The sequence below is a fragment of the Orycteropus afer genome, unplaced genomic scaffold (genome assembly GCF_000298275.1).
Source record: "Orycteropus afer afer isolate SDZICR_OR568_19922 unplaced genomic scaffold, OryAfe1.0 scaffold00346, whole genome shotgun sequence".
NCBI classification, from domain to species: domain Eukaryota; kingdom Metazoa; phylum Chordata; class Mammalia; order Tubulidentata; family Orycteropodidae; genus Orycteropus; species Orycteropus afer.
Window position 1 is genome coordinate 2,766,398 of NW_006921933.1, and position 531 is coordinate 2,766,928.

Genomic DNA, 531 nt, shown 5'->3' on the forward strand with positions numbered 1-531 from the left:
ACATACTTTTTGGAAAAACAAGAGCAGAAAAGGATGCCTATTGGCCATTGGGTGTCCTTTTTCATCACCAGGGGCCTTTAGCATAGGATGAAATGTGAAATCATCACTGAACTCTTTGAACTTCCATGAAACACTTGACCATGTGGGAAATTATCTTCGATAAATGCAAATACACAAAACTGTCCTACTACATGGCTGTTAATATTTTAATGTGCTTCTACAAACAAGCAAACAAAAAAATTTTTAAAACCATATTCTGAGGGAAAACAAACCAGAGAATACACCCACACTTCACTTATTGACATGATTACATTCCAAAGACCAGGTCGTTATGTGAAAATTGACGTTATGCAAAATTGGAGGTTCTGTTTTCAAACCACCCATTTGTCTGATTGTTTTACTTTAGAACACGTGGTGATAGAAATAATAACAGCTCCGATGTCCTGGTGTGCTCCTCAGTGTGAGAAGGAGGCCTGCAGGAGACAGAGCTGGATAAAACTGGGCGGTACGACTGGAGGGTCCATGGCTTAA